We start from the raw sequence: 22,800 nt of genomic DNA, 5'->3' as shown, positions 1-22,800 counted from the left end.
CTTCCATATTTCCACTTTGTATGCCATCATTATCATTTATGATATTTTATTCTATATAATAAAATTTAAAGTACAAAATGACTCACACCATGCAATGCGTCAAGAGATAGAGATTGGGCATTCGGGACTTCGACTACGACGAGAGACTGAGTATGTGAGTGCGGGCTATGCGGCAACTGTTGGGAATCACTCATGAGATAGCCTCTTGATGATTTGAACAATTGGGTACTTGGGTGAGTTTTGTGATTTGAGGAATAGAAATTAACTATAATTATTAGGTTTATTTTTATTTTTTCCTATAAGTTTTCATAAAGGAAAATTTATAATTAACTAAATATTTTTCAAAAACCGTAGTCTAGTTTAGCCCACCTCTAAACTTTGGCCCTGTACAAAAACCCAAATTGCATAAAAACAAATGCTAATCCTAACTTCTTGCTTTTCAATTGATGTTCCTCTCTTCAATCATAGATAACTAAATTGTTTGACTAATTTGGTGATTTGTTGATAGTGCTGAGGGTATATTGGTCCAAAAACTTGAATTTGGCTAGTTATGATAAAAAAAGATAAAAAAGCTAATTTTGAATAATCAAAAGTTTTTGGGCTGGTTATGTAAGTTTTCTTATTTTATTCAACTCTATTCTTTGACACAGCTTCATGGCATCACCCATATAATTCAAAGAATTATATAAACAAATAGCTAGAGATGGCAATGGGTTTGGCCCGACTCCATCTTTAGGGTGGGCGTGGCTAGTTAGCCCAATTTTCACTAAATAATATTTTAAAAGATTTTTTGTGAATAAGATATAACACATTAAAATTGTATTTAAATAAATTTAAAGGTTTTCAAAGTTAAAAACGTAAAGATAATAATATCTAAGTGCAATAAATATAATAATGTACCACATAATTAGAAATAAATTTATCTGATTATGCACATACATACATACATATATACATTAATACATTTGTAAAAATATTATCAGAAAATTAAAAAAAGTGGCTAAGGCGGATCTAGCATGATTTAGGCTGACATTTGCATACACAGGATGTGGGTCACATGAGTCAAGCTAATCGGATTAGGATTTGTACCCATTGCACAAGTGCGCGCAAAATAGAGTATCTATGCATATATTCTAATCTATATACACATAAGTATTATATATAAACCTTCCATACCTTAGCTCTCTTTGTCATGTGGGATAAATGAATTTTTCTATAAATTTTCCAACTCCATGGGTGCACTTTGAGCTATTCAACCAAGTATTATTTTAAGTATATAAATATACTATTTTTAAGTAGTCATAGAGGAGTATCCAAACAACATTGACCTTATATTCACACCAAGTGGGTCCTGCTTAAAATCATGCCTCAAAATAATCGTTTGTGCGCTATGTTTCCAATAATCCCCCATATGAATGAAAATTGGCAGAAAATAGAAACCAAAATTTTTTTTTTATCAAAACATGTTAACTTCAACAGAGTTCAGTGGATCAAAACCTACATAGACAGGTAATCTTAACCTTTCAACCTTCTCTTATGGAAATATATTTACTTTATTGGCTAACCAATAAATGCTATGCCTTTGAACTATTCTTGCATTCATGTAAACGATGATGTATTCCACAATGGAATCTTTCCTTAAAACATTTGAGTTCTCATGGGTACGTTCATTCTAGCTGTGAACATCTACTGAGTTACACAAGAGTTTTTAAGAATTTTGCTCTAACAAAGGTACATATTAGCTAAGGACTCAACGTTTTAAGTTGGACCATTTCAAACCAAATCACTCTTTCTTGGGGACCTAACTAGTGCAATTTGCTTGTAATTTGGTCTATTTATGGAATGTATCCAACATAATTGCAATGAAATCTTCATGGCAAAAGGGTAAATGGAACATCCATGTCACACAGTAGCTAGGCGTGCCGACACGACGCTTGAGATTTATCTTTTCCTTGAAAATCCGCTGCCCCATGTATGGATTTAATTCACCATTAAGGAAATCTTCAACAAAGTGCATTTCATGAACCAATAGCTTCTTCTAAAGTTTTGAAGAGATCTACTGTCAATAGAGTCTAAAACACTTTAATTCTAGTGTTTTTATGCCATCTAGGTTTAACCTTACGTAGATGAGCTCATGAAAGTATCATTAAAGATAATTAGAAGCTCAAATAGAAAAGAAGAAAAAAGCGGTTAAATCCATTTTGGATTTATTCAAAAATGCATTTCTTAATTTATTATCTTTTTATGTGTTCTCAAACACAAAAAACCGATAAACATCACTATTGTAATTAACAGCTTTGTATTAACAAAATACCCCCACATGTATGACAATCTATAGAAAAATTATCTATCATTCTCATGGCGTATTTCCTATTTCAATAAAAATAATTAAAAATAATTAGCTGAATATGGCTTCAAGAGTTAATCACAATGTTAGAAATTAACAAAGATAAAATTATTGATATTAAATTTAACATTTAATAACTTGACCTTAAATAAGCATTTAGTTCTAACGATTTTGACAAAAATAAAATCACACTCTTTAATCTTGTGCTTTACATACATATTTTGTGACATTTTCTTGTTTAAGACATCCCATCAACTCAGTTGCAAGCAACCCTTGAAAGGTTTCTCTCACAGGACATTCTTGTGTAGTGTGATATCATTGGCATATGAAGCATTTTACAGTGTCAGTACTCGGTCCTTGTTCTTCACCAACATTTGCACTCCAAAATGTCCCTTGTACACTTCATACATCTCTCGCAACCTCACTAGATATAGGCATTTATTGCTATGGTTGCCTTTACACACAAAATAATGTGCAATTTCAGCTTACTCTGACTAGATTTTAATTCTGCCACAGCTTCTCTCAAGTCGTGGACTTCACGGCATAATTTTGCATTATTGTTCCACAACATTATTTGTAGTTTAAAGCCTTGTTAAATTCACCTTCGATAAATTTATAATCTCAATTAAATAATACTTTCTGTCAATCTTGACTTGGGGACAATATGGTAAAATAATAATTTATCAAATTTAATAGATAATAAATTTTCAAAAAAAATCTTATATTTTTATAAGACCCAATCAATACATAATTTAAAAATTAACTAATTAATTTGAAACTAAATACGTATAATATATCTATGATTTTCTTTGTCGTGCACTTATACTATCATAATGCTTTATGCATTCATTGATCATTCTTAGTTTCTTCACATCTTTTCAATGAGATCATGGTTGTGTTCTATGTGCTATGTTCAAAGATGTAAAAGAGAGAGATCGGCCTAATATACTATCTTCAAAAAGTCTTCTCTGATGGGTTATCATGTAATCATGATCCGGCCAAAGTATTCAAGTGATTGATTCTCTCAATCAAGATCAAATTAAAATTGTATTATATAGCTTGACATAATCACCACATTATCTAATTATACTACATATATATACTTTACAAAATGCCTATTACAAGCATGATATTATTTTTATAAATTAATAAATAATTAATTTATCAATGACTTAATAATTATGAATTTATCGATATATTAATATTTGTTAATTTAATAAAATTTTCATGGTCTTAGAGTTTTTAATTTATTGAGGTTCTGATGTATTCAATATAGTTATTAATGAAAAAAAAATATTTTGATTGTGTGAAACCTTTTCTTTATGGAATTTATGTTAAATTATTGATGAAAACAAATAATATTATAAGTGAAACCATATTAACAAATTTTGAAAGAAATTGGTGTGATTCCAATATACATACATATTTATTTATTGATACAAATAGTGGAAACATGTAAAATTTTAGAATTACCATATCTACTCATATATTACATTAATTATGGTAAGATAATTGGCTTATTATAATTACACATAAAAAGTGTATAAATTAAGTAATTTCTTTTTTAAAAATTAAACATTGGCCTCACATGCCAAAATCTGAGCCTGGTTTGTTTACGGTGTCGAAGCTAGCACTATATTTTTTGGAGTGGGCTACATTTTTTTAAAATTAAATTTACTTCTCAAAAAATTTGTTTTATACAAACGAAATTATTAAGTAGGTTACATAAGCCAAAAAACTAACAATAAAACTATAAAAATACAATGTAAATAAGAAAAACACTATAAACGAAGTTGTGTCCAATGATTCTTCAAAAAAGAAAACTCATCTATTATCACATCTGAGTCGATATTGTATGTAATTTCTTTTTAAAGCCATTCTACATTCAAAATAATCATTCAATCTACAAGAATCACATTCTACATATTGTTTCGATGTGTTGTCTTAATCAGTTTCATGGGTAATATTTTGAAGCTCTCAAAGAGAATGTACATCAATCTCAAAGCATTCTAATTGTCTTTTTAAAGCCTGTAGCTCAATCTTAGTGAAATCTTAAGGATAAAATCTTTCAGCAAGACTGCAAATATCTTCAATTTTAAATGACTTAAATACATCAATAAGATCTAAAGCTGAACTAAGAGTGAGGTGTTCCAATGTCTATTCACTGAATCTATTATTCAACTCCATCAACTGAAAATCTGTTATAGCATTAAATACATCATAATGATAATAATGCTCAATTGTAATATAATCATTCTATTGACAAGAACATCATGTGCCTTTCATATGGTGAGCTCTCATATTAGGCACATCTATCTCATTCTTTTCACAAAATAAAATTACATTCTCAATAAAATTTTCCCAAACCATTGTCTCGCAGCATTTGAATAATTTTTTTATTTTTTTGTAGTTGAGAGTAAGTGCATAGTATTTTAAATGTCTTTTGATTTCACTTGTAATGTTTGACAAAGTAAATTACTCACTTCCAAAGCTTTATTTAATAAATGCAAAATGAACACAAAATTCACAGGCACTTTTAGCCTCTCCACATATGTCATTGTTAGGTCTACACTCTACCAACTTCCCAAGAACTTTATAAACAACACTGAACAAATTAACCAACCTATTGAGAGAACAAAAATGGGAGCTCCACTTAGCAGCTCTAGGTTATTGTAAAGTATGAATTTGATTGGCTCATGTACCACTTTGAACTTCTCCTGAAGCTATCAAATCTATGATTTCATCTTCCTAAATAGATTTCAACTCAGAAAGATGTTTAACAGATGAAGTTTAATAGATTTCAGCTCAAATCTATGATTTCATCTTCCAATACGGCTTTGAACTTCTCATAAAGCTCTCAAATTTATGATTTCATCTTCCTAAATAGATTTCTGCTTAGAAAGATGCTTAACAGATGAAGTCAGAACATTTACAATTGAACCCAATGCGCGAAATAAAAGCTCTACATTTGGCACAACAACAGATACTGCAACTAAAGCAAGTTGTAGTTGATATGTAAAAACAATGCATATAATATGCATAGGGATATCTTCAACCAAATGATCACTCCGCGCAAGGATATTACATATTTCTTTTTTTTCAATGTTACTGCTATAGTTTCCATGACATTGACAACTTTAAAAAAAGGTTCTTGAATATACCCAACATAATCAACACACCTTAAAATGATAACCATTTGTTGTTTATCATATTTATCAAGTGTTTCATCTACTAGAATACAAAACTTACTCTCTCTCAGTTCCTTATGTATCTTGTTTTGCACTTTGTTTGCAAGAATATTTATAAGCTTCTTTTGAATATCGAACGATATATGCTTAGCATATGATGGAGCATTTTCTAGAACTATACTCCACTGAATGCTTTATTAGCTGTATGAAATTTCCCTAATTTTTTTTAATTAACTGATTCATCATGACCTCTAAAAGTATAAGCTTGCTTTGCTAACCATCTAACATTAGTAATTAAGGTCTTCAATCGGTAGCCTATTTTCTAAGACTTATTGTGAAGATTGGGCATTCATTAGTTTACCAATGTGTTGAATTGGGTTCCTCGGGCAGCCCCAACTTTGCATATTCTTATTATGATGAGAAAATGAACCCCTTTTATACTGTAGAACGACATACAACATGCGATAGCTGAAGATACATAAGGATTCTACCCAATGCTATAGCAAATGCTATAGTAACTGAACTTAGAATTAGAAGTAATAGTCAAAACCATTAAGAGAGTTTAATCACTCAATTACTTCATTCCTATTGATTTTATCCTTGTGTGTGTGACGTTAAAGTTTGCTCTTCTGCATATTTATTTATTGCATTTTGTTAAGTAGGTTATTAGTTTAATTGTTAATCTATTTTCATTTAAGGCAATCTACACTGTTAAAATTGTTGTAGTAATTTCAGAAACATCAATCCCTGTGGAGACGATCTTGAATGCTTATCATTATATTACTTGTTGTGTACACTTGCACATTGACACCAATATCATTTGAATTTATACCAATACGTTTTTAACAGCGTTGGTGGGGATTGATTATTTATTGTGATAATTAGACTTAACGGTGTTAACCTTGATTTTATTTTAATTTATTCTGTTGACAGAAGCTTCTTGCATGCGCAAGTACAAACCTGTTGAGTTTCAATTTGATTTAGAAATTGAAAGAACCACAAGGAGATTAAGAAGAGAGCACAAACATTCAAAAGCTGTTGTAGCAATGGATGACATAGATGATGTGGAAAACTTGAACCCTCTTGGAGAAATACAACCAATCAATTGTCGAGAAGGTTAGAATGGACAAAATGATCAGGGACAACCAGGAAACAACAACATCATATACATGGCAGACGATAGAGATAAAGCCATAAGAGACTATACCGTGTTGACTCCTCAAGTTATGCATCCTAGAATTGTCAAACCTAAAGTGCAAGCTGCTAATTTCGAACTCAAACCAGTGATGTTTCAAATTTGCAAACAGTGGGGCAATTTAATGGGTTGTCTTCGGAAGACCCTTATCTTCACCTTAAACAAATCTTGGAGGTAAGTGATGCCTTTAAAATTGCTGGAGAATCACAAGATGCATTGAGACTCAAAATTTTTCCATATTCATTAAGAGATCGAGCGTGAGCATGGTTGAACTCCCTACCACCAGAATCCATCACCACATGGAATGATTTGACTGATAAATTTTTGATGAAATATTTCTCACCTACCAAGAATGCAAAGTTGAGGAATGAAATCACATCATTCCATCAACTTGAAGATGAAAGTTTATATGATGCATGGAAAAGATTTAAAGAGTTACTCAGAAGATGTCCTCATCATGGTATTCTTTTGTTGCATACAGATGGAAACTTTCTACAATGGGTTGAACCCAAGTACTAGATTGATAGTTGATGTTTCAACAAATGGGGCTTTGTTGTCTAAATCTTACAATGAAGCTTATGAAATTTTGGAGAGAATTGCGAACAACAATTATCAATGGCCATCAACTAGACAAGATGTAATAAGGTGAGCAGTAGGAGTCCATAATGTGGATGTATTTACAGCATTATCAGCCCAAGTTACTTCACTAACAAACATGGTAAAAGCCATGACCAATGCTTCAACAACTGTGCAACAAGTTGTTGAGATTTCTTGTGTTTATTGTGGAGAGGGACACTTATTTGATAATTGTCTTGGGAATCCAACTTCAGTCAATTATGTGGGCAATTATAATAAACAAAATCAGAGTAATCCATACTCAAACGCCTATAATCTCGGATGGAAGTAGTACCCAAACTTCTCATAGAGCAACCAGAATTAACCTGTTGTAACATACAGCGGACAGAACAGACCGCACAGCCACCAGGATTTCATCAGCAAAATTAAGGACAAAGAACCACCTACAACGATCAACTAAGTTCTCTTGAAGCTTTGCTTAAGGAATATATTGTGAAGAATGAAGCAGTTGTGTATCATTGTGTCTGTTACCAAGATCTTTAAATAGGTGCTTTTTTTCAAGCACTCACAAATTATTTTTTTTAGAATTGTCCAATGGCAGTAACTTCAAATAGACAACTGAAGAATATTTGTATGTTTTCTAGATTTTGTTATGGAAAGTATAAGGAGTTCGTTCAAGTAGGCATAGATATTGATCATACTATAGCAGAGAGAAAACTACATCTTGTATATGGAGGAGGTGACCGAGGGTTATCAAAGCTTATCTCAAAAGCTATTTTTGTTCGAGGAAGCCAAGTGCTATGCATTATTCCAAAAGCCTACTCTTTTCTTCTAAGACATTGAGGACAATCTCTACTTTAGGTTGGGACGAGGGAATAGTTGATAATTGTGGAATGTTTCAGTCCTGGTGATGATTTTACTAATTTTTATTGTAAATAATAACTTTGGATAAAAATTTGAGTCGAAGATGGCAGAATATAGATGTAGTGTCTCTAGAAACGCATCTTCTTAATTTTAGAGTTTTGTTTCTAAAAAAAATTGTTTTCTAACTTTCTTTTTCTTTTTCTCTTTTTCTCTTAATCATCTCTTTTAAGTTTATGTAATCAATCCCAATTTTTTTTAGTGTTTTCTTTAACTTAAAAAAAATTACAAAACTACAAAAAAAAAAATTTCCTTATTTTTTTATGATCTTTTAACATTGGATAACATGATAATTTCTAAATTTTGGTATTTGTATCATCTTTGGCCTTGAGTTATGTTAAACAATATTTTTCCCTTTGCATGTTGAAATGTAAATTGAGAAATTTGATGAGCGAAACTGATTAAGCCATTTGGAGGAATGTACATTTTATAATAAGTTCAAGTGAGTTTTTGAGCTTATTATCCTTGGAGAGTAACCTTGTTTTCCTATATAGCTTCACAATTTATTATACAAGATCTCTATATTTTCCTCAAAGTAAAAAAAAAAAAAAGATTTGCAGCCACATATGAAAGTCCATTGAACTAGTGGATATGAAAGATTATTTGTAGCCCTAAAGATGACAGAAGGCCATCTTTGATCGGTTTAAGCCTTTCTGGCCAACCCTATTATAAAGTATTCATAGTTAACCCCTTTGATATATATATATATATATATATATATATATATATATATATATATAGACTTTATCTTTGGTAACCTATCATCTTGAATTCTGCTTAAATCACAATATACGATAGGAAAACAGCTAACTAGGATAGAAAGCCAATTCAATTTGTATCAAAGCCAGGGGATAGTGCCTTAGTGAATTCTGCTTAATCACATCCACATTAAATTTTGAATTCTGCTTAATCACATCCACACTATCCTATTTCTTAGTGTAATCTTTTCGATATTACACTAAGGCACACAGAGCCAAAAATTCAAAATCTTTTCGATATATATATATATAATTTTTTCTTTGGTAACCTATCATCTTGTCCCACTTCAATATGGAGTACCACCTTATGTTTTATGTTTTCCACCACCCCAATTATGTTTGAAAATAGGGACGGTTATGTATTCTTCATAATAGTGTTATGAAAAAAAAAGATATGTATATTGATAACTCTAGGAAATGAGAGTTATTACATCAATTCTAGACTTGAATCGAGACCACTTAGAGAACAAATAAGGTGTTTTTACTACATTTTGGTTACATTTTGCATAAACATTCATTTTAGTTGAGTCTTAATAAGTTTTGCTTGAATCAAAGTAATTTGTGCTAAAAACAGGTGCATAATTGCAGGTTCTCAGAAAAGTCTTAATTCATGAGGGGATGCTGAGACATTAGATGAGTAAGAGGAAGAAAGATGATGGCCTCAAAAGAAGAAAAGCACAATCGAGAATAATGCAGTGCTATTGCGGATGTTAGAGCAACTCGTGCTGTAGTAATCTGCAAGTAGTGCGGGAGAAAACTTAGGTGCGGGTCAGCGCATGTTTCCTAATTTAACGCATGCACACTCACGGGCTTTTGTTTACCCTAATTTGCAATATAAAAGGGAGGCATGCACCACATAGAAAGATGGCAAGGGAATTATCATTAGAATAATTACGAAGGAAAGAAGAAGAAGATCCGAATTAAAGGGTGTTGTTTCGGAAACATTGGAGAATCGTGCATAATTATTTGGATTTGTCTTTCATCGTGCTCAACTTATATTTATCTTCTTCCTTTAATTGTTTTGATGTATTTCGAGATCACTATATTTATGTTTATTTTTCTCGTTCATATTATGAACTAAACTTACTTATAGTTGAGTGACAAATAATCGAATGGGTTCTTGATTGTTCCTATATGTTGTTATGGTACTGCTGTGGCATTTTACTCTAGTAGTTTTGCATGAATATAACTGTTATTTCGATTGACCACCCATTTAATAGTTTCAGTTAAGATAGAGTAGTAAAAGGGCATGTCTCAGCGGATATTATTAGAGTACTACTTGATCTTATATTGAGTTTCCTAGATTAGGTTATCTTGAATCCCATAAGGGCAATACGTGAAGTTAAGATTTGTGACACATTAGACATAGGTGATCACCTTGTAGGGTGGAGAGATTAAAAGTTATAATGTCGTACCATAAATATATCAGCAACTGGTCATTGTTAATAGATTTGGAGGTATGAGACTTCCAATATGCGATAGCTGAGGATGCGGATTTATTCTGTCGAGTGTTGCAGCAGCTGCTATAACGCCTGATGCTAATTTGATAAACAACAGTCACCCTATAAGGAGAGTTTGATCATTCAACTACTATAATCTCAATTGAATCTTAGATACATTTAACTTAGTTTATTTCATTACGGTATTATTTTATTTAATTCTTTCACAACCCTAAATTACTTTAGAAATCACTTTACAATTATTTGCTTCGGTTCTAAGTTGATTTGCACTATTGTGATTGCTTTAACACTTTGAGTAGCATCAATCCTTGTGGAGACGATCTTGAATACTTATTACTTTATTACTTGTTGTGCATACTTGCACATTGGCATTGGTAGTAATTGCTTATTAAAAATAACCAACAAGTTTGTGGCGCCGTTGCTGGGGATTGAATGTTTATTTTTGAAGTGTAAAGTAAATCTTAATAACGCCAAATTCGATTTTATTTATTCTATTTATTGGCAGATTGGTACATGCATGCGCAAAGACAAATATGAGGTATTCCAATTCGATCCTGAAATTGAAAGGACTGTCAGGAGATTGCGAAGAGAACAAAGGAATTCAAAAATTGCTTCAAGCATGAATAATTTGAATGATGCGGGAAATTTGAATCCTCACAGGCCCTTACAACCAGTCAACATTCAAGAAGAGCAGAATGAACATGCTAACGGGAGACAACCAGGCAATAACAATATTATTTACATGGCTGACGATAGAGACAGAGCTATAAGAGATTATGTTGTGTTAACTCCTCAAGTTGTGCACCCTAGCATTATCAGACCTGAAGTAGAAGCTGCAAATTTTGAGTTGAAGCCAGTGATGTTTCAAATGTTGCAAACAGTTGGTCAATTCAATGGATTACCAAATGAAGATCCTCATCTCCATTTTAAATTATTCTTGGAAGTAAGTGATACTTTCAAGATTGCTAGAGCAACACGAGATGCCTTAAGGCTGAGGCTCTTTCCTTACTCCTTAAGAGATCAAGCAAGAGCATGGTTAAATTCGTTACCATATGATTTTGTTACCACATGGAATGAATTAGCTGATAAATTTCTAATGAAATATTTCCCACCTACAAAAAATGCAAAGTTGTGGAATGAGATTACTTCCTTCCATCAACTTGAAGATGAAAGTTTGTACGAGACTTAAGAAAGATTCAAAGAATTGCTTAGAAGGTGTCCTCATCATGGTATTCTTTGTTGCATTCAATTGGAAACTTTTTACAATGGGTTGAATTCGAGTACAAGGTTAATGTTGGATGCTTCAGCAAATGGGGCCCTGTTATCCAAATCTTACACTGAAGCTTATGAAATTCTGGAGAGAATTGCCAATAATAATTATCAGTGGCCTTCAGCCAAGCAACCAGCCGCAAGAGGATCAGCAGGGGTACATAACATAGATGCAATTACAGCCTTATCAGCACAAGTAACCTCATTGACTAACATGGTAAAAGCCATGACATCTGCTCCAGCAACAGTAAAGTAAGTTGCTGAACTTTCTTGTGTATACTGTGGTGAAGAACATGACTTTGATAATTGTCCTGAAAATCCAGATTCAGTCAACTATGTGGGTAATTTCAATCGACAACCTCAGAACAACCCATATTCTAATACTTACAACCCTAGCTGGAAACAACACCCAAATTTCTTATGGAACAGTCAGAATCGAAATGCTCCAGCATTAAATGGACAAAATAGAAACATACAACCACCTGGTTTTCATTAGCAAAGTCAAGGGAAAAAGCAAATCAGTCAAGATCCAATCATTTCGCTGGAAGCACTGATTAAGGAATACATTGCAAAGAATGAAGCAATTGTGCAGAGTCAAGCAGTATCCTTGAGAAACCTGGAAAACCAAATAGGACAATTAGCCACAGCAATGAGCAGCAGAACTCAAGGAAGGCTACCTGGCAACACAGAAGACCCTAGAAGAGAGAACAAAGAACACTGCAAGGTAATTAATTTGAGATCTGGAAAGAATATTGATACCCTAGTTGATGTGACCAAAAATGAGATGAAATTCAACTCTGCACAAAAACCACCTTAAAATGGAAGCATGTTACAACAAGCCCTCCATCAAGACACTGGCTACATGAGCCAAGCTACAGCAACTGCAGAGGAAATGCAACCAGAGCATGCTGAAAAAGAAGTTACAACACCAGTAGCCACAACCTGCACTAAACCAAACAAACAAAGTTTGATACCTCCTGAAGTTACTCAGCAATTTAGACATCCACCACCTTTCCCACAAAGGTTCCAGAAGCAAAAATAAGACAAGCAGTTCAGCAAATTCCTGGAAGTGCTGAAGAAATTACACAGAAATATACCTTTTGTGGAAGCTTTGGAACAAATGCCAAATTATGTGAAATTTTTAAAAGATATCTTGGCACGAAAAAGAAGACTGGGAGAGTTTGAAACTGTTGCTTTAACACAGCAAAGTAGTCATATGCTCCAAAGCAAGATTCCTACAAAAGTGAAAGATCCAGGAAGTTTTGCAATACCCTGCTCTATAGGAACTAGGTATGTTGGCAGAGCAATTTGTGACTTGGGAGCTAGTATTAATTTGATGCCATTATCTGTATTTAAGTAGCTTGGAGTAGGGGAATGCAGACCAACAACAGTCATTCTGTAATTAGCTACCAGATCTCATGCATACCCTGAAGGAAAAATAGATGATGTACTGGTGAAGGTTGATAAATTCATCTTTCTAGTGGATTTCATTGTACTGGACTTTGAAGCTGATAAAGAGGTACCAATTATACTTGGAAGACCTTTTTTCTAGCAACTGGAAAGACTTTGATAGATGTGCAGAAAAGAGAGCTCACCATGAGAGTGAATGATCAGCAAGTTACATTTAATGTACTAGAGGCTATGAGGAACCCTGATGAAGTAGAAGACTGCAATTTCCTAAGTGCAGTTTATTTTGTTGTAGCAGACAGAATAGACAGATGTTGCAGTAATGCAATTGACAAAGTCACCACCTTTGAGGATGTTGAAGAGGAAGATATTGTAGCAATTCAGACAGATTGGATGGACAAACAGCAATCTAATTGGCACAACAGGTTTATTGAACACCTGAATTTTTCAGACAGGGAAGTAAAAACAATTTTGCCATCTATTAAATCACCTTATAGTCTTGAATTAAAATTGTTGCCTTCACATTTGAAGTATGCTTATCTTGGTCAAAATAACACACTACCTGTAATCATTTCTTCTACTTTGAATGCAGGTCAAGAACAGAGCCTAGTAGATTTGCTTGGAAAATACAGAAGAGCAATTAGATGGACCATGGCAGATATAAAGGGGATAAGCCCATCAATATACATGCATAAAATCCTGTTAGAAGATTGCTCCAGCAATTCAGTGGAGCACCAGAGAAGGTTGAACCCTATTATGAAAGAAGTGGTGAAGAAGGAAATCATCAAATGGTTGGATGCTGGAATCATATACCCAATATCAGACAGTTCATGGATGAGCCCAGTTCAATGTGTTCCCAAGAAAGGAGGGATAACAGTCATAGCTAATGAGAATAATGAACTTATTCCTACAAGGACAGTGACTGGATGGAGAGTATCTATGGATTACAGGAAGCTCAACAAAGCCACAAGGAAAGATCACTTTCCACTTCCATTCATAGATTAGATGTTGGACAGACTTGCTGGAAAACAGTACTATTATTTTTTAGATGGGTATTCAGGCTACAACCAGATAGCTATAGCTCTAGAAGATCAAGAGAAGACTACATTTACCTGTCCTTATAGAACATTTGCCTTCAGAAGAATGCCCTTTGGGTTATGCAATGCTCCAGCAACCTTTTAGAGATGCATGATGTCTATATTTTCTGATATGGTAGAGCAGACTTTAGAAGTTTTCATGGATGACTCCTCAGTTTTTGGAGAAACATACAATGATTGTTTACACAACTTGGAGGAAGTTCTTAAAAGATGTGAGATGACCAACTTAGTACTCAATTGGGAAAAGTGTCATTTCATGGTGCAAGAAGGAATAGTGTTGGGACACATGGTATCTAAGAATGGCATTGAGGTGGACAAAGCCAAGATAGAGTTCATAGATAAACTGCTACCTCCAACTTCAGTAAAAGGTATTAGGAGTTTTTTGGGTCATACTGGATTCTACAGAAGATTCATTAAGGATTTTTCCAAAGTAGCTAAACTACTATGCTCATTGCTAGAGCATGACAACCATTTTCACTTTGGCAAAGATTGTCTTCAAGCATTTGGAGAATTAAAGAAAGCTCTGATCACTGCTCTAGTAGTTATATCTCCAGACTGGACTTTACCATTCGAACTGATGTGTGATGTTAGTAATCATTCTGTGTGAGCAGTATTAGGGCAAAGAAAGGATAAGGTTTTTCATTCCATATACTAGGCAAGCAAAACTTTCACTCCAACTCATATCAATTACACCACTACAGAGAAAGAGTTGCTAGCAGTAGTATTTACTTTTGACAAATTCAGAGCTTACTTGGTGGGTACTAAGGTCACAGTTTACACAGACCATGCAACCATCAAATATTTAATTTCAAAGAAGGATGACAAACCAAGATTAATAATATGGATCTTATTGCTTCAAGAATTTGATCTGGAAATTAAAGATAGAAAAGGGACTGAGAATCAAGTGGCAGACCACTTGTCACGGCTGGAAGCAGACACAAGTACATTGACAAGGAAGGGCATCACTAAAACATTTCCTGATGAACAGCCGTTGGCAATATAGCAAGTACAGATGCTACAGTAGTCAGGACCCCCATGGTATGCAGACTTTGCTAACTACTTAGTAAGTAGAATGCTACCACCTGAGCTGAAATTTCAGGAGAAAAAGAAATTTATTCACGATGTTAGGAGTTATCAATGGGATAATCCACATTTATACAAGTTATACGAAGATGTGCTTCCGAAGGAGAAATACACCACATACTAGAGTCATGCCATGCTGCAGCATATGGGGGACATTTTGGTGGTCATAGAACAACTACTAAAGTTCTGCAATCAGGTTATTACTGGCCTACTATTTTTAAAGATGCTTATGAATTTGTTAAATGTTGTGACAGGTGTCAAAGGACAGGGAACATAACTAAAAGACATGAAATGCCATTGACCAACATTCTAGAAGTGGAAGTTTTTTATGTCTGGGGAATAGATTTTATGGGACCCTTCCTACCATCATTTGGGAACTTATATATCATTGTTGCCGTGGATTATGTCTCCAAGTGGGTAGAAGCTGCAGAATTACCTACCAATGATGCTAAAACAGTGGTGGCTTTTCTTCAGAAAAGTATTTTTTCCAGATTTAGCACTCATAGAGTAATTATTAGTGACGAGGGTACACATTTTTGCAACAAAGTGTTTGCTGCAGCAATGGTAAAATATGGAGTCATACACAAGGTAGCCACATCATATCACCCACAATCCAATGGTCAGGCTGAAGTGTCCAACAGAGAAATTAAAAAGATCTTAGAAAAGATGGTGAACCCAACAAGGAAGGATTGATCTTTACACTTACATGACTCTCTCTGGGCATACAGAACAACATACAAAACTCCACTCGGCATGTCCCCTTACCGAATTATTTATGGAAAGGCTTGTCATTTGCCACTAGAGCTAGAGCATAAAGCACACTAGGCACTGAAGAAATTAAATTGGGATATGCATGCTGCAGCAGAGCATAGGAAGCTCCAACTTTGTGAGCTTGATGAATTACGGTTATTTTCATATGAGAATGCAAGAATCTATAAAGAGAGGACAAAACACTGGCACGACAAGCATATTCAACACAGGCAATTCAACCCTGATCAATTGGTGTTGCTCCACAATACAAGACTAAGGTTATTTCCGGGAAAGCTCAAGTCACGATGGTCTGGCCCGTTTAAGCTGTTAAAATTTTATCCTTATGGAGTGGTGGATCTTCTAGATGAACAGACAGGTAAAGAATTCAAATCTAATGGACACAGGGTTAAGCACTACATACATCCAACAGCAGATTGTGGAAAAGAGGTGTTACTCCTTAAAGAACCCAACTATTGAACAATGAAAGAAGGTCATGCTGAAGGACCTTAAATCAAGCGCTCCATGGGAGGCAACCCATTATGGAGACAGCCACTTCAAACCAATTTTGATCTTCTCTGGTTTCGTTGACAAGCTCTCTCTCCTTATTATTTCATTTAATTTTGTTCTTTCATTCTAGCCATTCAATTTTATCTTTTCAAATTATTGCATTCTTTACTTTTGCTATCATTTGATCTATTTAATTTTAATTTTAGAATTAAGTTTAGTTTATGCGAAGTATATGTGAAAATTGAATTCCATATTGACAAGTGAGGTTGTATGGTGCAGAGTGCAGAGGTGAGCCACATGTCAGAAGCTTTAGTGTGAAGTATGTACCATTGCTAGAGTAAGCGAATGGCTGCTGCAGTAGAAAATTTTATCGTTACAGTAAATTAAAAGATGGAGCCTATCACTTACCATTGGAGATAAATCATGACAGATGGAGACATGGATGTGGATGGAAATTGCGAATAAATCTCCGAAATTAATGCCTTACTTTTACTAACCGATATTTTTGGGATACGCACATTAATTTCACAATATTTTATTCCCTCATTTATCCTTGGTTACCGTAATTATCTTAAATTAAAGTTGACTATAAAAAGGAGTCACTGTGCTTAGTGCTGTACGACATTATTCCTCATCTCATTCGCAAGTACAACTCTCATACTTCTTAAACTCTTCTTCTCTTTCTACTCTCAGGATCATTAAGCCTAAATTCGTGACTGCTACAGTAATGCCGAGATATAAGAAACCAGCCAGCCATCTCAAAGATCCATCACGCTTCTAGAGTTATCACGCCGAAGAAAAATATAAGGAATTCATAGAGCCGCGTAAGATTCTGGAAGAAAAAGGGTTTCAATTTCCAGAACAACTTACTGGAATTGTGCAAACAATTCATAATGTTGTAGCAAAGTGAGGATGGTTAGAGTTTTGCAACCACTCTCGAGATCCTGTGCTACCCGTAGTCAAAGAATTTTACGTCAATTTGGTAAGCCTTGATCAGCACAACATCTGGGTAAGAAACACACTTGTTCCCTTAGACTCCCGCGTTATAAATGCTTTTTATAATTTACCTGCTGAAATTAATTGTGAGTATGCTAAATTGCGTGAGAAATTGACCCCGAAAAAGTGGAATACCATTCTCACAACTCTTACAATAGAAGGGGCATCATGGGCTAACGAGGAAGGGCGTGTAGTTAATAGAATAGATTTGAAACCTATTGCTAATGTGTGGGAAAATTTTCTGAAATCTAGGCTTATGCCCACTACTCACACTACTACGGTTTCACAAGAGAGGTTGGTCTTGTTATATGTAATTGTTCGAGAGCTTCCCATAGATGTGGGTAGCATCATCGCAAAGGAAATTTGGGATTGTGCAGTCAAGACTCACCGAACTGCTGCCTTGCTATTTCCTTCACTCATCACCAGTATTTGTGTAGTTTTCGGTGTTCGTCTTGATGCCAGAGATGACCACGTCAAGAATGATGGTGCCTTTATGGCACGTACCATTGAGAGAGTTGCTGGTGAGAGTGCTGGAACAACCACTGAACCAGCTGCTGTAACAGGAGTAAGACGAGCTATTGGCTTATAACAGACCATCCAGGCACTCAGCGCGAGTATAACTCAATGTGTGGAAGCTCAATAGAGGGAAAACGATCGGTTTTGGAGTTATCTACAACACTTAGACAACCAACTACACCAATTTGCTTTGTACATGAAACGCACTCACTGGAACTTCCCTGATTCACTGCTCCAACAGTACAATTTTGACACCAACACCACAAATGCTCCAGCAAAAGCCAGTGAAAAAGCCACTGCCACAGATAAACCAGCAGATGAAGCTGCAGCCGAACCACAAGCAGAGGTAAAATCAGAAGATGCTAAACCATCTGACCCACCTGAGGAAGAAGGTGACAAGTCTGAGACTGATAGCTCACCCACAGAGGCAGAGGACAATTCAAAGAAAGAACGTGAGGAACCAACCATCCTAACCCAGCCCAAAACTAGGAAAAAGCACATTATTTAAGAAGAGGATGAGAAAGACCTTGAAGAGGAGCCGTCTATTCCAGTTATTGCGGGCAAGACAAAAGACAAGGGTAAAGCAAAATTGGCAACACCTCCAGCCTCTAAAGATGAAATGGAGCAAGTCGATGCTGAGCTGGTTGTTGCAGCAGCAACTACTTGTGATAGGCTCCAATAGAGCTATGCCTACACATGAGCAAGCCAAGCAACTACTTGTGGTCATTGTGGCCATCACAGCTGAGGGCCAGGCAGCTGATGTATCAGTTCAAATTCCTCTACAGCAAACTCCTAGCCAGCCTATTCACACCAGTCTGAGACAATCCAGCAAACGCAAAGGTAGTACGTCTAAAGGTATTGCTACAGCAACCCCAGCCACAACTCCTTTCACCAGCCCCGCGACGAAAAAGACAAAGACATTGCCAACTACTGCCCCACAAGTTTCACCAAAGGATAAATTGCGCAGTGCATCCAAGAAGTGTTGATAACATCCCATCATGTGCTGCAGTCCCCACCACAGGGGAGTACTCTTTCCTTACTAGTTCATTTCTTATAAAAAAAACAAAAAAAAATTATGTTTGTCAATTTGTGTGGTATTTTCTAAGGTCTTCCATATCATTGTCTGTTCGTATGTCTTTGTTATTTATGCTTGTGAGGACACAGCAACTCTCAAGTTTGGGGGGGGTTGTGTTTCTGAATGCATGTGTTTATGTTTGTATTGTGTTTGTGTTGTGTGAAGCTTTGTTATCTAATATTTGTGTATGGATTTGAAAACCTAATGAAGATAAATTGAGTGTTATTTAGTATTTATGAGAATGTCGAGTAGAGATAGTTATAGATAGAAGTGAAATTCTGTCCCAACACTTAGACTTTGGTTGAATTGTATGAAACTGCTAGAGCAAAGCCAAAAGAATAGAAAATATCTTAAGTTTGGAAAAAGAAGCAAGTTGATTGACTATGATATTTATGAAATAAACTCTGCTCTAATGGCTCAAGTTGCTGAGTAACCAGATCTGAGTATGTACCCCATATGCAAAATTGTGTTAAAAGTAGCGAGAGTTATGAGAAATGCTGCAGCAAACAAAAAAAAAATCCTCTGACTAAGGCATTGAGTAGCCAGGTCTGTTCATGAGCCCCATGTTAAGCCTTGAGCAAAAGATACCTCTAGATAAGATTATGCTGCGAATATTGCTGCAGCAACTCTGATCTGGGCATGGTTTGAGTAATTGGGTGTCATCATTACAAGTGATTAACATTCACATGAAAGATAAATATTACAGTGAATAGGTTGATTACTCCCCAGTTTATCAATGTTAAAAAAAACATCACATTTTGAGTATGTGAAATTTATGCTACCCCATTTATGAATGAAGTGTTATCACTACTGAAATTCATGCAGTCCTTTGGTGATGTTACAACATATCTGGAATTCAATCAAAAGAAGCACACACACACTCTGGACAGAAAGAAGCTTAAGTCTAGAACTGATTTACTATGGTCATTTTGTATGATTGTGATTGTGATCTAAAGGTAGAAGAATCCTTGCAAATTTGATAAAAAAGCTAAAGTTGTGTGTATGATTGTTTGCGAGAAGTGTTAGTATGTGTCATTACTTGAGGGCAAGTAATGGTTTAAGTTTGGGGGTGTGATAACTCTAGGAAATGAGAGTTATTAGATCAATTCTAGACTTTAATCGAGACCACGTAGAGAACAAATAAGGTGTTTTTACTACATTTTTGTTACATTTTGCATAAACATTCATTTTAGTTGAGTCTTAATAAGTTTTGCTTGAATCAAAGTAATTTGTGCTAAAAACAGGTGCATAATTGTAGGTTCTCAGAAAAGTCTTAATTCATGAGGGGATGCTGAGACATTAGATGAGTAAGAGGAGGAAAGAAGATGGCCTCAAAAGAAGAAAAGCACAATCGAGAATAATTCAGTGTTGTTGCGGATGTTAGAGCAACTCGTGCTGTAGCAATCTAGAAGCAGTGCGGGAGAAAACTTAAGTACGGGTCAGCGCATGTTTCCTAATTTAACGCATGCACGCTCGTGGGCTTTTGTTTACCCTAATTTGTAATATAAAAGGGAGGCATGCACCACATAGAAAGGCGGTAAGGGAATTATCATTAGAATAATTACGAAGGAAAGAAGAAGAAGATCCGAATTAAAGGGTGTTGTTTCGGCAACATTGGAGAATCGTGCAGAATTATTTAGATTTGTCTTTCATCGTGCTCAACTTATATTTATCTTCTTCCTTAAATTGTTTTGATGCATTCCGAGAAAACTATATTTATGTTTATTTTTCTCGTTCATATTATGAACTAAACTTACTTGTAGTTGAGTGACAAATAATTCAATGGGTTCTTGACTGTTCCTATATGTTGTTATGGTACTGCTATGGCATTTTACTCTAGTAGTTTTTCATAAATATAACTGTTATTTCGGTTGACCACCCATTTAATAGTTTCAGTTAAGATAGAGCAGCAAAAGGGCATGTCTTAGCGGATATTATTAGAGTACTACTTGATCTTACATTGAGTTTCCTGGATTAGGTTATCTTAAATCCCATAAGGGCAATACTTGAAGTTAAGATTTGTGACACACTAGACATAGGTGATCACCTTGTAGGGTGGAGAGATTAAAAGTTATAATGTCGTACCATAAATATATCAGTAATTGGTCATTGTTAATAGATTTAGAGGTATGAGACTTCCAATATGCAATAGCTGAGGATGCATATTTATTCTGCCGAGTGCTGCAGCAGTTGCTATAACAACTGATGCTAATTTGATAAACAACAGTCATCCCATAAGGAGAGTTTGATCATTCAACTGCTATAATCTCAATTGAATCATAGATACATTTAACTTAGTTTATTTTGTTACGGTATTATTTTATTTAATTCTTTCACAACCCTCAATTACTTTAGAAATCACTTTACAATTATTTGCTTCGGTCCTAAGTTGATTTGCACCATTGTGATTGCTTTAACACTTTGAGTAGCATCAATCCATGTGGAGACGATCTTGAATACTTATCACTTTATTACTTATTGTGTATACTTGCACATTGGCATTGGTAGTAATTGCTTATTAAAAATAACCAACATATATATATAAATAAATAAATAAAAGAAAAAAAAACAGAAAAAGAAAAAATTTTCCAAGCGAAAAGCCTTGTATTTCCAAAAAGTCTCATATTTTTCAAATATATATATTTTGTTTTTTTCTCTATTACTCTTTCTTTGTTAGCCATGACCCTGGCCTACGTTACGTCTTAATGAAAGTCCTTCTTGATTTTAGAGAATTATAGTCTGAAGTAAAAGTTAGTAATATGGACTAAAAGATATGGTGATGCATAAAAATTGAAATAAATTAGTTTGGCTAATAATTCCCTTGAGTTGAGGTCATTTTATTTATAAGTTGTGGGCATTATTCTTTCATTTTGGTGAGAACGCGTGACATTGGTTTACTATTCTATCAATCTATCACTTCTTAAAGTGACAGTTTTTCTGGGGTTTATTTTCTTTTAAGAAAGTCACTCTTAACCGTGAGGGTTTTGGGGTTTGATGTATCATTCTTATTTTACATGATTTTACTTAACTAATTTGTGTGGGTGTGATTTTATTTACGTTGAAGATAATGCTTATACTTTTATTTGATTATTGTCATTGATCCAATGAAAGAAGTAAACACAATTGTTTTAAAAAAATATTTCAATTTGGTTTTGAAATTTCGCTAAATTTTTATCGCTTAAATTACTAAGGTCTAGCAATAAGCTGGTTGGGGGGTGTGATTAACACTTAAAAATGTACATGTAATAAGAATAAAATTATTATTTTTTCACTTAAAGTGTTGATTAATACGCTAAAAAATTATATGAATGCTCCCCAAACAAAATTTTATGTTAAATTAATTCACAATATGTTAATTTTTATTCTATAAATATTTTTCAGGAATAAAAATAGAATTAGAATTTGAAATGCATCATTGAGTAGATGTAATTAATAAATATTTAAAACGTAAAAATAAATAAATAAATACATAATTGAAAAGTGTGTGTGACCCACTTATCAAGATAAGCAAGTGGCTGCTACCATCCACTTGCTCATCCCTTTAATTAAAAATAATAATAATATAATAATAAATTAAATAAGAATAAAAGAAATGAAGGTGGAGGCATTTGTTGCCTATAAAAGCCGAAGAAAGGGAGTGGAACAGGGGAGCTGA

General features: G+C 34.3%; 2 non-coding genes across 2 annotated transcripts; both read right to left on the bottom strand.

Moving 5' to 3' along the window:
• Positions 1–7,087: 7,087 nt before the first annotated feature.
• LOC112101375 lies at positions 7,088–7,194 on the bottom strand. Its single transcript, XR_002907502.1, has one exon. It is a non-coding gene; the product is annotated as a small nucleolar RNA R71 (small nucleolar RNA).
• Positions 7,195–11,571: 4,377 nt separating this feature from the next.
• LOC112101234 lies at positions 11,572–11,678 on the bottom strand. Its single transcript, XR_002907361.1, has one exon. It is a non-coding gene; the product is annotated as a small nucleolar RNA R71 (small nucleolar RNA).
• Between the last annotated feature and the right edge of the window lie 11,122 nt (positions 11,679–22,800).

The sequence above is a fragment of the Citrus clementina genome, unplaced genomic scaffold, assembly GCF_000493195.1.
Source record: "Citrus clementina cultivar Clemenules unplaced genomic scaffold, Citrus_clementina_v1.0 scaffold_2, whole genome shotgun sequence".
Taxonomy (NCBI): domain Eukaryota; kingdom Viridiplantae; phylum Streptophyta; class Magnoliopsida; order Sapindales; family Rutaceae; genus Citrus; species Citrus x clementina.
The sequence above is the reverse complement of the archived record's forward strand: the minus strand, read 5'-3'. Positions and strand labels throughout refer to the sequence as shown.